The sequence below is a fragment of the Canis lupus genome, chromosome 5 (assembly GCF_011100685.1).
Source record: "Canis lupus familiaris isolate Mischka breed German Shepherd chromosome 5, alternate assembly UU_Cfam_GSD_1.0, whole genome shotgun sequence".
NCBI lineage: Eukaryota > Metazoa > Chordata > Mammalia > Carnivora > Canidae > Canis > Canis lupus.
In genome coordinates this window covers 71,928,061-71,944,615 of record NC_049226.1, presented here as the reverse complement: position 1 = coordinate 71,944,615, position 16,555 = coordinate 71,928,061, and the positions used below count along the sequence as shown (strand labels likewise).

At 41.4% G+C, this 16,555-nt stretch overlaps 1 long non-coding RNA gene across 7 annotated transcripts in view; it reads right to left on the bottom strand.

Annotated features, from left to right (window-relative positions):
* LOC102156069 overlaps positions 1-16,555 on the bottom strand; it is an 801,934-nt gene that overhangs the window by 597,452 nt on the left and 187,927 nt on the right. For 3 of the 7 annotated variants that reach the window (XR_005360052.1, XR_005360049.1, XR_005360053.1), the window contains one exon: positions 2,933-3,077. The exons of the other annotated variants lie outside the window; for them this stretch is intronic. This is a non-coding gene — a long non-coding RNA (uncharacterized LOC102156069). The remainder of the gene's footprint in view (positions 1-2,932; positions 3,078-16,555) is intronic. 7 annotated transcript variants of the gene reach the window in all.

Sequence of the window (16,555 nt, the reverse complement as noted above, 5' to 3'; positions counted from 1 at the left end):
ATGGTATGTGAGTAATATCTCAATGAAGCTATTAGTTAAGAGAAGAAATGCATAATGTGCTGGAGCTTCTCCATCTGACTCCAACACCCGCCTCCCTCCTTACACAGGGATGCTCTCTTGGGCATTGGGACCTCCTTGGGGCCCATCAGCTCTTTGCTGCTTACTCAAGTCTCATCTCTGCGAGCTGGAAAGTTGATGAGGAACCAAATACCTTCCACCGATTCCTGCCACAAATTCATCAGAAAGGTTTCATCATAGGAAATTTGCTCTGAATGCCTCAGTAATGAATCAGTATGGACTCTGACCCCAGAAATAATGAGAACACACTTTTGGCCAAGTCTGTTTTGCAACTTGAGTTGCTCTACTCTATGGTTGCTATACTATATACTTTTAAAATAATAGAATCAACCATGGCCCAAGCTTATGTTTGATTGCTTCTTGTCTAGACTAAAAAACACAAGTTTGTTTTTGCATTATAAAGATGCATTACAAACTTTATCCAAGTGCCACCTCCTTCCGCCACCATTCCCAGTCAGATTTGTCAACATGTTGGCACACTTAAGAGTATCTATTACTTATGAGAGAGGAACACATGGATTCTACTCAGGATAACTGCACAGGAACCTATCAGAGAAGGGCTAAAGAAGAAACCAGTGTTTGTTGAGAGCTCAAGGAGAGTTTTTATGGCCACTATTTAATGTAAATACATGGGTTCCCTGATGGCTCTTTCTATAGAATTTGCCACTGGGAAGAGATACAAATCTGACTTGAAAGCTTGGATAAATAAACTAGCAATCACCTAGGTTTCTTTTTCTTTTTCTTTTTTTTTTTTTAAGTGGAAGACTGATTTCTTTTTTCCCCACAAACACCACTTCCTTTTTAAAAAATTATGTTCAGATGTTTCTACTCCTCCTCAAACTTTCATAGCAGCCAAAATATTCTTGGGCCCATCTCTGCACAATCACATGCCTGCTCAAGTCCCCTGCTCCACCCAAACTCAACTCCTGTATATTTGGTAATCTCTTTCCTGAACCTCCTAGGCCTCAGTCTCTACTCTGTACATTCCTTATTTCATCTTTACGAAAGCTTTACTACACTTGAATTTTACAGATTAAGGAACTAAGGCTCAAGGTGGTAAAGTGATTTGCTGAAGGTTAACAGAGAATAAGTTAGAGGTGAAGAGGCTGTAACTGATGCTCTTTGATGGAACTCTAATGTGTCTTTGGGCAACTATATGTTTCCTTCTCACCAATTTCTTTTGACTTGAGTTACTCTTTTTACAGTTTGGGGAGATGGACACTTGTTCAGATTGCCTAGACTGGAACCCACAATGTAGCCTTTATTTGGTCACATCATGCTGCTACCCCAATGGAGGTGGGATGGATCCAAATCAATAAACACCTCCCCTGTATCTAATAATAAACAAGAGACCTGGCAACCTTACTTCTATTGGGTGGAAAAAAGGGACCCAAAAAATGTCTGTTAAAATGACTAGAAAACAAAAATGGTCTTTAGTCAAATATTGAAGGATTTTAATAGGGAAACTATATGAAACTATATAGTTTCAGAGGGAAACTATATGATATAGGGTAGCCAGCAAATGCTTTCTAGAGAAGGGCTGCTAATCTGAGTCCTGGATGATGCACGATAAATGGAACAGTATGTTACCAAGGGATAAACCAAACATTATAGCACTGAACTCCACCATGTGTATTTTCTTCTTCTTTATGGGAACTGTGGTGGAGAGAGGTTGAATTTCTGCTTTCCTTCTCATAGGAAATCAGAAAGAGGGATTGTCCATGGGAACAGTGTGGAGCAAGAACCTCAGACCCTGGGCCCATTCCCTTCCCAAGATCTTCCCCACCAGAAGATGACTCTCTAAGCTCATTGTCCAGAGCTGGAGGATATTCACTGATCTATGTGTCACCAATTCCTGTCTCAAATGCTGACATCAGGCCACTCTTACAGAGCAGCAGTTCTCAGCCTAAGGGATAGGGAGACATATTTGGCAATGTCTGCAGATGTTTTGTTGTTGTTATTGTGATTTGAGGGAAGGAACGTCCTACTGGTATCTATCAGGTAAAGGTCAGAGTTGCTCCTAAACATCTTAGAACATACAGGGCAGCCCCACTATAGTAAATAATTACCCAGCCCAAAATGTCAATAGTGCTGAGATTGAGAAGGACATATTTCTCCAGTGCTAGTCTAGACCAAGCACTATCTCCCATGTGGGAGGGGAATAAGCCTTCTCATCTCTATTTTACCTTCTCCCTTCTCCAATTATTGACCAAGTAACTTGGACCATCAAGGATTGGACTGCCCATGCCAGTAACTTACTAGTATCTGAGGCCACCTGTGTCTAGTTATCCTGTCTATTCGGCACAGTTGATTTGGCTTTATCTTGAATTATAGTCATAATATCCTCTCGTTTGCAGGTAAAACAAGCAGAGATTCAGGAAGGAGAAACAAGTAGTTTTCTTGAAGTCCCTGGCCTAATCTCTGCTTATCGTAGAATCCCACGTTTCCTGGTACATGAATTTCTGTCTAAGTCCTTCATTTTTTTTTCCATTTAGCTTTTGCCCTTGTTCACACAGCTCCCTTGAGTCAGGAGACTACAGAACAAGAGGATGAATGGTAGAATTTAGACACTATAATCAAACACAGAACTCCGAAGTGCTAGCATCACATTTAAGTCTATCTTCCCAGCAAACCCATCACCTGTGAAAGTGGGAACTGGGTGTGAGAGGAAATGGGACAGAGATGTTACATTTGCATGGAAATTCCAGATCACCCCAAACCCAATGGTGAGACACATTTTCAAGAGGAACAGATGTTTGCCTATGAGCTTGAGGGCACCAGACATTCAGAAAAAGAAGATGTTTTAGCTAAACCTCCTGGGGGAGTCCATCTGGTCCAGGCCAAGACAACTTACCCCATGAGGAGGCTAGATGAGGCCTGAAAATGCCTGCAGTTCTACAGAGGCGGGCTTGTAGTTCTACAGAGGTGGGCTTGTAAAGGCTGACATTCTCATTGGCTACCAGTCCATTTGGGTCTTGGTGGTGACTAATGGGTCATCTCTAAGAAAGAAGAAGATGTAGCACTAAGAAAGCAACCCCCAAAATCCCATTCACCTGTGACAAATTCCCTTTCAAGGAATAACCTATACATTGCCCAGCCTGGGTCCCACTTAATGGAGAGTTCATAGTTACAAGTCTATGAGTTCGGGGTGAAAGATTGACACATCCAAGGACAACTCTCAGTGGGCATTCGATTCCCACCAGCTGTTTGGTATTATTTTTCACAGCATGGCTATCCATGCTGCAGGTCATTAAGCATCCAAACTCCCAAACTCCTTAGCCTTGTGAAACTGCAGCTGATAATGTAATGTGATCACTCTCTGAAATGCAATGATCTCTGGGGTGGTGCACATTTACAGGTTTAAAAAAAGAAGAGTAGCACATCATTCTGAGCACATAGAATATCAAAGAGGTAAGAATGGTGAAGGTCTAAGATAGCAGTATTCAAACTCTTGGTCCCAGGGACCCATTTACACAATGACAATCTATTAAGGTTCCCAAGAGCTTTTGTTTATGTGAGTTGGGTCTATTGATATTCAAATGGCTGACATTTTTAAATATTTATTCATTCATTTAAAATAGCATGTAAACCCATTACATGCCAACATAAATAACAAGTTTATTTTTAAATAACTAGTTTTCAAGACAAAAAAAAAAAACAATTTAGGGAGAAGAGTGGCATTAACATTTTTTGCAAATCCCTTCAATGTCTAGCTTAATAAAAAACATCTAGATTCTTAGTTTTACTTACACATTCAATCTGTTATAATTTATTTTTTGGTTGAAGTATATGAAGCAAATCCAGACTCACATAAATATGTAGTTAGAAAAGAGAAGAATGTTTTAATAGTCTTTTCAGATAACTGTGGGTAGTCTTTTTTTTTTTTTTTAATTTTTATTTACTTATGATAGTCACACACACAGAGAGAGGCAGAGACACAGGCAGAGGGAGAAGCAGGCTCCATGCACCTGGAGCCCGACGTGGGATTCGATCCCGGGTCTCCAGGATCGCGCCCTGGGCCAAAGGCAGGCGCCAAACCGCTGCGCCACCCAGGGATCCCAACTGTGGGTAGTCTTATTTGATACTACACCAAAACTCAACAAGGGGTATTTTCTAAAGGTTAATTGCAATGTAGAATCTGAAACTGTATCAATAATTTTTCTGTCATCTGTCCAATTAAAATTCATCAGTTCATCTTGCACTTTAAATGGTTGATCATACATGATGATTCATTTAGAAAATATGGGTTCTCTGAGTTATACAGATCTTTCCCAAATATTTTTAAATTATTTATTCATTCATTCATTCATTCAGAGGCAGAGACACAGGCAGAGGGAGAAGCAGGCTCCATGCAGGAAGCCCGACGTGGGACTCAATCCCGGGTCCCCAGGATCACACCGTGGACAGCAGGCGGCGCTAAACCGCTGCGCCATCGGGGCTGCCCTTTTTTTTTTTTTAGTTTTTTATCCCAAATATTTTCACATTTCATTTATATGGTACTAAAAAAGCCCACATTTGTTAATATCACCAATTTCATCCAAAAGTATTTAAGTACTGGGAAGCTCTCAAGCTCACAGTTGCATATACAAGTTTTCCAAAATTCTAATTTTTATCTGAATGCTTGAATGAGAAAGTGACAGGTTCACCTTATCACATTGTCAAGAAAATATCTGCCAAATAGTCAACTTCGAATAATTATAATTTGTCTATCAGTTGCTTTTCCAAGTAATAGTGTTGCATGAAACAAGTGGCTAGTTGACTCACAACTCAAGCAATCACACAAGTGCTTTTTCTTGGGGCAGCCATTGCACTTTGCCAGGCTGCAGAAGAACTTCCTGCATACTTCCAATTTCATCACATAAAATATTAAAAGATGTGCAGCTAAGGCTTGTGATTTCATGAAATTAATAATCTTTACTACTTTATCAAGGACATTCTTAAGAAAAACTGGCCTTATTTATTTGCTTTTTTGTTTGTTTTTTGTTTGTTTGTTTGTTTGTTTTAATGTGAGAGCATAGTAGTGAAGAAGACTATGCCAGCTTGTGTAAGTGGAATTATACAATCATAGCTTTGATCCCTGCAAGGCACCAGCGTTTTCATCCGCCACAGCTTTTGTACCAGCAGGCCCACTGTCCACAATGAAAAACACAAATAATGTCTCAATATTATGAAATTAGTTTTGACCTCCCAGACCTCCTGCAAATCTTGGAAACCACTAGGGCCCATGGGTCATGCTCAGAGGACCATGGATCTAGGAATCTAGGATCTAGGATGTGCAGCCCTAGGAAGCTTAACTGACCAGAGCAGTGAAGTGCCATTAGACAGCTTCCCCCCAGACTTAAGGGTTCAGATATTCTTTTGAGAAACCTCCCATTGGTCACAATGTGAAGATGGTCTGAAGGGAAGGCTGAGTAAATACAAGAAAACCACTTAGGAGCCTACTACATGCACCTAGATGAGAAATGATGAGGGTGTAAGTATGGCAGGGGAATTGGGGTGGAGGGAAAACTCTGGAGAGCTGTGCAAGGGTCGCTGTGTTATGAATCCTACATCCAGATCCCAACTCCATCACAAGGCAGGTCATTAAAGCTATAAATTACAAATTAATCTTAAAAAAAAGTAAAGGAGGAAAGTGTGGCACTTGAATTCTTCTTCTGCCCTCTGTATGCGTATTTGATGACTCTGGATTTCCTCTGCAAAAGTCAATGAAACAATTAAGTCTCTGCCCATTTTTCCTCATCCTGATCTCAAACAGTGTTAAAAAGGCTTGCACTACACTTTTCACACCCAGCCCTGTTAATAATTCATGCCCTTGCCTTCTTCAGTTCTTTCTGTATTTGCTGCTTAAATCCGGTGGATGCATGCACATTCTCCTTTGGTTTCTGAATGCCCAATCCTCACAAACATTCAAACAGCGACTTTAACACCAATAATCTGGGGCTGGTGAAATCCTCCCTACCTCCCACCAAAACCTCAATAAAGGATAAAGATTGATCTTTGCTAATTTTGTCAGCTCACTTTGTGACAAATTCTCAGCTTCACTTGCGTAGCTTAGCCCAGAATCATTGAGGCTAAGCTAGTGAAGGGAAATCTGTCGCCACTCAGGGTGTGGTCTGTGGACCAGCAGCATCAGCTTCACTGGGAAAAAGATTTCTCAACCTCAGGACTATTGATATTTGGGGCCAGAAAATTCTCTGTTGCAGGACCTGTCCCGTGCACTGTGGAATGTTTAGCAGCATCCCTGGCCTGTACCCACTAGATGCTAATAGCACCCTTTGCTCCCAATTCTGACAACCAAACATGTCTCCCAACTTTGCAAAAGGTCCACCGAAAACAGCCCAGCTGAGAACCACTGCCCAAGCCTCACTAGAAATATAATACTCTAGCCCCATCTCAGAGCTAATGAATCAGAATCTGCATATTCCAGGACACCTGGGTGGCTCAGTGGTTGAATGTCTGCCTTTGGCTCAGGGCATGATCCCAGAGTTCCGGGATCAAGTCCCTCATCGGGCTCCCTGCATGGAGCCTGCTTCTCCCTCTGCCTATGTCTCTGCCTCTCTGTGTGTCTCTCATGAATAAATAAATTTTAAAAATCTTAAAAAAAAGAATCTGCATACTCCAAGACTCCAGGTGATTCACAGGCACATTAAAGTATGAGAAGCATTGGGCTAGAGGGCTGGTTCCCCAAGTGGCCTGCAGATTGGAATCACCTAAGAATCTCTTAGAAAATGTTAGTGTCTGGGCTCAACCCTCAGAGATCCTGACTACATTGGTATGAGTACAATCTGGCCACTGGAAATTCTAAGATCTCCTCCAGGGGATTCTGAGGCAGCAAAGTTTAAAACCATCATTTCTCATATGGTTTAGCCCTAAATCTCTGCATTTTGCAGATGAGGAAACTGAAGCATAGAAGGGTCCAATAACTTCCCCATCTGATATAATAAGTAGAGCCAAGGTTTGAATTGTAAACTTCCATTGCAGTGAAGGAGCTCTGGTGATGCTCTACTGGTCTTTTCTAGCTCCTCTGACAATTGTGGTCATTACTTTTGTATTTATTTACTTTCTCTCTTCCTGATTAGATGGTAAGATCTCCAAGGGCAAGGATCACATGTGTCTGGCTCACCATGCCTGGGTGTCTCCCTGGGGCTGAGAACATCCTTATGCACAATAGACAAGCAATGTTGGAGCAAGAGAAGAGCAGACAATAGAGACAAATCTATATCCATTTGGTGCCACTTACCTATACTGAAAGAGTCAGAAAAAAATTCCAACTGTTCTATCTGTGGCTGATTGCAGCTAGATGCCCCTCCTGCCTGGTCATGGACCAGCTTTTTAGGCTTGAAGTCTGCCAGCTGAGGCCAGAGGGGGCTGAGATCCAGTAGCCACAGCATCAGCATCTCCAGGAAAGCCTTGATCACATCAGCCAGAGTTATCATCCCCAAAGCTTTGCTGTCACCTTTAAAATCCTTCACTGGTTCTCAAACCTCTACAGCAAGGGGAGAACCTGGGTCCAAAGGCCCTCAGCACTCTCTAAATGAGGGGCCAGCCAATGTTTTCTGTAAGGGGCCCAAAGGTATATTTGAAGCTTTGTAGACTCATCACAGTCTCTTATTACAACCGTGGAACTCTGCCCTCAGTCAAGAAAGCAGCTACAGACAATACACAAATAAATGATTTGGCTGTGTTCCAATAAAACTATTTACAAACATGCCACTGGCCAGATTTAACCAATGGGCTATAATTTTGCCACTCATGCTCTAACCTTGGAATCTATATGCATAATGATGTGCAATTGTGAATTTCTGTGGGGAGCAAATTCATAGCTTTCAGCAGACAGTGAAGGGAGTCAATGGCCTTCCAAATGCAAATGCCCTAGGATGGTCTCACCCCAGCCTTCTGACTCTTTACTGGCCATGCTGTGAACATACCAGGCTCTCTCCCCATCTTTGTATTTGCACATGTGCAGCCTGGCTGCCTGTTCCTGTCCAGCACGTTTCTTCATTCAATAAACAGTTGAGTGCCCACTATGTGTAAGCCACTGTTTGGTTTTGCACTCATGAAATCTACTGACTAATGGGGGAAACAAATGTAAGAAAATTAAGGGGTTAAAGAAATTACACACCTTGTAACTAACTATTGCCCTCAATGGTATTAAGTTCAGTGTAAGGAAAGGAGAGAGTGCCATGGCAGGCCGGTGACCAACCTCCTGACTGGGTTCCCAAGAACTGAAATTTTCTGTGCTAAAACCAGGCACACCATCCTATGTGAGAGTGTACTTGGGAGACTATTTAGAGTGGGGCTCTAGGAGGCCTCTGGGAGGATGAAGGATTGCAGTGAGACATCTCACTCTGTGACCATTTTTCCCTTGCTTCTTGCATCTTTTCAGTTCCCTGTAAAGCTGTTCTACCTTTTTTGTGTTCCTTCTCCCTCACCCCCTCTACTTTCCTTTTGTAGGTGTACTGTCTCTCAGCAAATCAAACTCTTTCTTCTCCAAAAGACAGAGTAAGACTTCCTTTTCACATCAATATTTTTGTCCTGCCATATTTAAATTGTATTTTTGAAGAGTTTACTTTTATTTTTGATGATCTGACTTGATTATCTTCTCATACAAAGTAATATGAGATAGAAGAGGGTTAGACAGTATATGAAAGTGTGGTAGAGGATGGAGAAAATAAAATAGGCTCAGCTTCATTTCACTGGCAGTCCCCCATGTATCCTCCAATCCAACCCTCTGGTATTGGCTGTGATTATATACCTACTGTGGCTCTTGCTGCAGTAAACTTCTTCTATACAAAGAAACCTTTCTATTTTTTATAATTGTAGCAGTAAAGATTTCTTTTTCTTTTTCTTCTTTTTTTGGAAATGCAGCTACCTAAGTTAGATAAAAGTACTTCACTGAAGTAGTACCATTCCTATTTGTGGGAAGACAGTAGTTCATGGTAAGGTGCAGAAGGGAAAGGAGGCAACAAATGTTTGGCAAGGAGTAATGACCATGCCTATTGATAATGCCATCACTTCTTGGAACTGCACCCACTTGGGCTAGAATTACATGTTCTAGAATATTAACACCAGAGGGGTCCTTCAATAATTATATTTTCCCAACCCCAAATTGAATAAAATAACCTGGCAAGGGGTTATTTATATACTGATAGAGCCACATGGAATTAACATTTTTGTAGCACAAAATACCATCAAGTATTGTGATTTTATATAGTTCAACCTATTTCAGCCCTGTGCTAAGTTTTAAAACTATTTACTTGGGGCATACATGTAATAAATTAGCTTTCTTGAAAGAAAGTTCATGTACAGGTATTAAACATCCAGGTTCCAATCTGGGCTCCACTACTATGAGACAGCGTGAGTCAGCTCTTCACATCTTTCAGCCTCACTTTCCGCCCCCCACAGTAAAACATGGATGCCAAGCTACCAAGAAGATGATGTGAGAACGTGTGGCAAAGCTCCCCCTCCCTTGCGGGGGTATAGGAAAAGGTATCTCTTCAAAGGAGTTCACTTAATGGACTCCTGCTGAGAACCCTTAGTCACAGGATTGCACTCAGGATAACTGATCACAACTCTAATTGCCCACTCACCCTATTCAGGAATGTGGTAAATGGTCTAAAATGACTTGCAGCTAGAGATGAGGGAACCTGAGACTCAAGACTTGAAGTGGCTTCCCCAACATCAATATAATTGGTGCTTGTTCATAGTGCACCATGCTTTGCCTTTATGTTGACATGCAGCCCCCAAATTATACAGACACTGAAGCCAAGCCTAAGATTTGGGTTTCTAGTCATATAATCCAGTGGACATGAATTTACAGCGGAGAGAAGAGGATGGTTCATCTACAGCAAGAGGAGTTAGCATGCTTGGACCCTGTAAAGCCCCACATCCGGCCTGATGAAAGAGACATGAGGTCCAGGTACTCGGTGTTATTCTTATTTTTAAAATGAAGTTTTGGTTTACAGCAGAAAAGCCATTAAAGATGCCCTCTGGGAGTCTTAGGACATGTGCAAAGACATGTGCAAGTATATGGTCCACCAAATTGTATTAAAAATAGATACTGAAAGTTAAAATGCTCTCTACCAGCATCACCAGTTACTTCTAAATGGGTGAATCCTTCTCCCCTGACATAATATATGGGTTTCTGCTGCCTCAGCCTTTTGGGAAAATAAGCACCCCAGACACCCCTGTGCAGATTTTATTGTGAATCAGGTGTAAAAATCAGATGGCACTCTCCTTACTGCCTCCTGAAAACCTGCTGATTTATGGAACCTGGGAGAGATTGCATTGCAAGGTTGAAATCAGTACTCTCCCTTTCTTCTCTTCCCCATAACACTTTGCAGAACTCAAAAAAAAAAAAAAAAAAAAAAAAAAAAAAGATCCTGGAGCTAAAAATGGGAAAATAAATAGCATAAGAGGGCATCTGAGAAAAAACTAGCCATTTTCTCAAATGTGAAGATGATAGAAGAACTGGGGATAAGAAAGGCAGAAAATAAGAGAACAAATAATAGTAAAAGTTAAGTCTCAGCCCTACCCGTCAGTTTTAAGCTATGTGGCCATTGGCAAGTAAAGTAGACATACTCAGACTGAGGCAAGGTTGCTAGATGATTACTAACATCCATAGTCTCTTTCTACTTTAGTAAATGCCATTTTACTGTGGTTTTTTTTTTTTTTTTTTTTTTTGCCATTTTACTGTTTTCCCAGATTCCTTTGAAGCTAGGTGTAGACAGATGACAACGAGCTAGAAGTAGAAATATGGTAGCAAACTTCCAAAAGTGGCCTTTAAAAAGAAGGCCTTCCACTTCTACTTTCTTGTGGCCTAGAATGTAATAATAGCTGGAGCTTGAGCAGCGATTTTGGACCATGAGGCAGCATGCTAAAAACAGCAGAGCAGCAAGGCAGAAGGGATCCAACAGTGTCCTTTAGTAATTTCATGAAGCTGCCATGCTGGCCTTGGATTGCATAGCTCCAGTTATTCTTTCACTTGTGAGAATAAACCTGTATATTTAAACCACTGTAGGAGATTTTTCCATTACATGAAGCTATATTTAATTGTAATGATACCAATTTCATAGGTTTTCTGTGAGACTTACAAAGCCTAGGTGAGTACAAAGTACCTGGAAGGAATACAAGATTATCGTTCTTATGAAATAGATGATGGGGATTAAGGAGTGTACTTGTGATGAGCACTGGGTGATGTATGGAAGTGTTAAGTCACTACATTGTACACCTGAAACTAATATAGCACTGTATGTTAACTGGAATTAAAATTAAAACTTTAAAAAACAAAGATTATCCCTCCCTCTGTCTGTCTCTCTCTCTCTCCCTACTTCCAGGTGAAAGTGTTCATCAAAAGTTCATTGGAAGTATATGACTAAAATATAGAATTTTGTCTGGCCAAAGAGTCAAAGAACAAAGATTATTATTACACAAGGGAGGATTTGGACCATGTCAAGCTAAAGTCATTTTGGCTAGTTTGAGTTTTAAATTTTGATCATTAAACTCTTAGAATAGAATAACAATGTAGAATAGTATACATAATTCCCCATATGACTTCTCCACCAAAGTCTAAAAACCAAGGCTAAAACAAAACGAGTTATTTTTTAAGCCAACTTCTCCCTCAGTGATCTTGATCCCAGAGAATGACACCACCCTGCCATTCCAGCAGAGCTATTCCTATTTCCTCTTCTTCCCTCCTGCTATGTGATGCATCAGCAAGTCCTACTGAATTACCTGCAAAATCCCTCCCAAATCCAATCACTAATCCCATATCCCCCAAAGCTTAATGCCCCAGTGTTCCCCAACAACTGCCACAGCTCCTTTGCTGGTGCACTTGCTTCTGGTCTTGCTCTCCTAAAGAAGCCAGAATGATCTTTAAAAAAAAAAAAAAGAGTATCAATTATGTCACCAATCTGATATAAACAGTCTAGTGGTTTCCCAACACAACTTGGTAAAAATCTTCACCCTACCTACCTCATTAACATCTCCTTCTGCCTCTCTCCTCTCTAACCACGTGCCTTGATTTATGCTCTGGAAATGCACTGTTTATTCCTGCTTTGGGACTTTCACATCTGTACCTCTCCTTTTATGAAAAGCTCTTCTCTCACCTCTTTGCATGGTGTCATGCTCTACATTCAGATCTTAGTCAACAGTCACCTCCTCAGAATGCCTTTCCTGACTGGCCTATCTCAAGAGCCCCTGCCCCCAGCGTCTATTACTCCACTATGTTGAGCATCATCAAAACACATGTGCATACCCAGTGTGTGGGGATTTGTTTGAAACTCTCACTAGACAAGCTCCAGAGGAGAAGGGACCTTCTATGTTGTGATCATGGCTACATTAGCTGTGCTCAGCACATAGTAGGTGCTCAATAATTACTTAAATGAGCAAGTTGATAGAGCATGTCAATCAAAATACTCAAATCAGCTGGGCTGATTCAATTACTGAAGTAATATTAAGCTCAAAGTGAATTCAAACAAAATTGCTAATATTAATCCAGCAAGTATTCCAACACCCTACCTTTCCACCCTTCATCCCAACACCCCAGCCAAAGGCTTGCCTTGGGAGTAAGTGGCCATTTCTCTAGCTAAACAAGCTAAGAAGGGACTAAATTGCTTATCAATAGTAGGTGGAGGTTTAGAGCATAATAAACATATTCCTCTGTTTACACTCACACCACTTCCTTCTCTTTCTATTGGCAAATGATAAGGGTTGTTAAGAGATTATTGAACTCCTTTAACCACCTACAGTTGATGGACAAAGCTTTTCTCTAATTAAGCAAATCCTAGAGATACAAGTCAGCTGAGGGAAGATTTTTATTTCTACTGTTAGGCAGCCAGAACTGAAATAAGCATTTTTCTACCTTTCATAGTCTCTATGAAGATCCCGAGTTCAGCCAACCACTACCCTACTCATATGCACACACCCAGTTATTGAGCTTTCTAGGCCTGAAAAGTGAAAGTAGATCAGAAACTCGGGGTGCCTGGGAGGCTCAGTCAGTTAAGCATCCAGCTCTTGATTTCAGCTCAGGTCATGGGATGGAAACTTCTGTTGGGCTCCCTGCTCAATGGAGAGTCTACTGGAGATTCTCTCTTCCTCTCCCTTTACCCCTCCCACCTCATGCTCTCTCCCTCTGTAAAATAAATAAACCTTTTTTAAAAAAAAAGTAGATCAGAGACTCAAAGCTTGATGAGGTAGAATGATCAAAATGTGGTAATACTTTTATGGAAAGGAAACATGCAAGTTAAATAGCAATCAAGTTAATAAATCACTCTCATTTTCTTCACTGAATCAAAAGATGTCATACTAGTTTTCTTATTGGTAACTCACTGCTTGTTAATTATTTTATTTTATTTTATTTTTTTTAAAGATTTTATTTATTTATTCATGATAGTCACAGAGAGAGAGAGAGAGAGAGAGGCAGAGACACAGGCAGAGGGAGAAGCAGGCAGGGAGCCTGACATGGGATTTGATCCTGGGTCTCCAGAATTGCGCCCTGGGCCAAAGGCAGGCGCTAAACCGCTGCGCCACCCAGGGATCCCTAGTTAATTATTTTAAACAGTGTTTCAGACACAACAGATATGACAGTGTTTTAATAACTGGGATATCATTTGTTCAGGAGCCAGAGAGATCTGGGTTCAAATCTCACTTAGCTTTGGGTAAGGTTACCCAAACTCCCTGATCTTCAAGTGATCTCATCAAGTAAACAGGGACAGGAAACAACCAACCCCAACTTCACAGGTTGCTGAAAGTGTTAAAGTGAGATGTTACCAGGCACAAAGCACTCTGCCTTAAGGAAGTTCACAGTAAATACTACTGCCTTTCCTTTTATCCCCATCGTTACTATCAACTGAGCCCTGAATCCAGCCTTTATCAGCAATGGTGATCATTTGGTCTGATATTTTTTTTCAACTGTCAGGTTCACTTCAAGTGCTCCAGTTTTTTTCACATTCCCCTGAGTTGTTCTCCCTTAAAATAAAATGTCTTAACATAGCCTATGAAAGTGGGACAATTCGGGTCCTATCTGTGTCTTCTCCTTTGATTCTCCTATTAATCCCCATCATTCCCTGGTACTGACGGCTACACAATCTCAATCTCTCCCTGATATTCCTTGAACACTTCAATGCTGCCCTAGTCTTTGCATGGCTGGCTCTTTTTCATCCACCAGACTTCAGATCACCAGCTCACAGGAGGACGCTACATGACTGGTCTCTGGAAGTATTCTCCTCTCACCCTCCCTTGACCCTATTTCCAGCAGGACACTCTGGTACAATCTGAAACTATCCTTTCTATGTCTGTTTGACATCCATCTGCTCACTCCAGCCTGTGCTCCTCCAGTCAGAGACCTTACCTAGTTCCCAGTTACCTGCTCTGAACAGGCTCCTGACAAGTATTTAATGAATAAGTGAATGAATTTGCTGAAATCAAAAGTGAATACTGATCCTTTTGATTTGGATTCCCCACAACGACAAGGATGTGGGTGCAAGTGGTTTACTTGGGAGGTAACTTAAGGAAAAACCAGGAAGGAAGTGGAAGAGTAGACAGAAAAGAGGCAGAAACTGGGAAAAGGATGCTTTTCATGCCAGTTACCACTATGAACAACTGGCGCTCTCACCAGGGAACACTAAGCACAGAGTAGAAAGGCCATGTGGCCATCCATACCGCTCCCTGGGAAATGAATGTCTCCATCTCCACCAATTCATATGAGTTGTTGACTGAAGGTTATTCATTCCTCAATATTTCCAGCTTGCTTCAAGACACACAGACTGGGCCACAGAGGCCACTGAAAGCACGAAAAATCATAGGGGCTGGCAAGGGGAAATTAGGCAGGGTGCCCCAAGGTGACAAGTTCCAAAGATATATGTGACAGGGACCTTAACTCTTAAATAAAATTCAGGGCACACTGTCCAGTATTGAAAATCAGGGTACTCTAGTAAGTCTATGAACCATGCTGCAAACACATGCATGATGCATGTATGACAGATACACAGGGGGAAATATACATGGTACAACCCAGCAACTAACTTTTCTGCTTCCTTCCCAAATGACATCTTGAACAAAGCATGACCAAATTAAATAAAGCCATCATGGTCACCACTAATAAGTGAGAGGCATAGCAATGCATGGTTAAATATGACTCCTAGAATATCCATTCAAACATATTTGGGGCACTGCAACACGGTCTGGAAACAGGCTCTGGCTTGGCTTCCAACATGATTCTGAAATAACCAATATCACATTAACAAGGTTTATGCTGCAAATTACTCTGTACAAAATGCTATTAAAAGTCAGTGATGAGTGAAAATAGCCTTCAAAATTCCACGTCAACATTCAAACCCTAGATTGAGTTTCTCCTCTCCAGTTTCATTCAAATAATTATCTTCCCTGGATTAAATGATATTTTTTAATTTGATCACATCCCATAGCCATACGTTTATTTTATTTGGATGAGGGAGAAAGGTATCTTAATTTCTCATAATAAGAGCTCTAGTGAAAACTGGAACTTCAGTGACATGGCAGTAATCAAAACTGAATTCTATACAAGAGGTAAATTATATTGCCTTCGAAATTAATTTGCAAATGGTCACAATACTAATAAAATGCAGGCGAGATTGTGATTTCCCTTTTGTAAAAGTCTAGGTCATCAATAACCAGAAGCAAACCCGCTGAGGAGCATAGTATCAGCTGCAGGTCACATGCCAGAAGGCCTGCAGTTAGCCCCAGATGTGCAGTGTACAGTGTGGGGAGACTAAAGCATGACAGATTTAAAGGAAATATGTCTGTGATTCTTGTCTTCAGCCTCCTCATGCTCTGTGGCAGCCCTGGAAGACGCCAGCATCCAGCTCTGGAAACCAGAATGCAGACTGGACCTCCTCTAGAATATGGTGCGGCAGTACTGCAAGCCCTCTAGCCCCTTTTTAAGGAAGGCTTTGAGGCTGATCCCTCCCCCAGTAAATTGCTTGGTTTTACTTTTAACTCCTGCAGCTCAGAATTTTTTTAAGATCTACTTCAGCTCATGGCTGAGTCTCTGAGACTGAGCAGCCTGAAGACAAAGACTTGATGCATGTGTACTAGTTTCCTATGACTGCTGTAACAAATTAACCCACACTTAGTGTTTGAAAGCAACGCAAAATTTATCCTCTTGCATTTGTGGAGGTCGGAGGAGAACCCCCTTCATCTTTTTCACCTTTAGAGGCAGCCTGCATTCCCTGGCTTGTGGGCCCATCACTCCAACCTCTGCTTCTATCCTCCCATCTCTTTCTTTGTCTTTGACCTTCTTGTCTCCCTCTTGTGAGTACTCTTGTCCTTAGGCCTATCCAGAACCATCTTCTCATTTCAAGATCCTTAATCGCATCTGCCAAGTCCCTTTTGTCGTGGAAGGTCACATAGTTGCAGTTCTGGGAATTAGGATAAGGACATCTTTGGGAGGCCATTATTCTGCCCACCAGAGTGGTAATCATCCTGGGGTTTTAAGCAC